The sequence below is a fragment of the Trachymyrmex cornetzi genome, unplaced genomic scaffold (genome assembly GCF_001594075.2).
Source record: "Trachymyrmex cornetzi isolate Tcor2-1 unplaced genomic scaffold, Tcor1.1 scaffold1038, whole genome shotgun sequence".
NCBI lineage: Eukaryota > Metazoa > Arthropoda > Insecta > Hymenoptera > Formicidae > Trachymyrmex > Trachymyrmex cornetzi.
The window spans coordinates 32,472-32,735 of NW_017295585.1; the positions used below are offsets into that span (position 1 = coordinate 32,472).

Below are 264 nucleotides of genomic sequence, written 5' to 3' on the forward strand. Positions count from 1 at the left end.
TATAGACGCTATATCGGGGGTGTGATAAAAGGTCTGTTCGCGATGTTTTCAATTTTGACACACTCAATATCTTCACTTTTTTTCTCTTCATCATCCGGTTACACATTTGAAAATAAATAAAATTTTCTAACGTCGTTGTAGTTATAAAATTTTGGAATTTCAAGCGTCGCAATCAGTCCTAATATTCTAATATAATTTATTCTATTTATATCGAAATATATATAACAAAATTTTTTAATCTTTCAGTACAAACTGGTGGTGGTG

The 264-nt window shown here is 29.5% G+C and overlaps 1 protein-coding gene across 1 annotated transcript in view; it reads left to right on the top strand.

Annotated features, from left to right (window-relative positions):
* Nucleotides 1–264, top strand: part of LOC108758838 (rho GTPase-activating protein gacV-like) — a 10,603-nt gene that overhangs the window by 2,849 nt on the left and 7,490 nt on the right. The gene's annotated exons all lie outside the window — the stretch shown is intronic.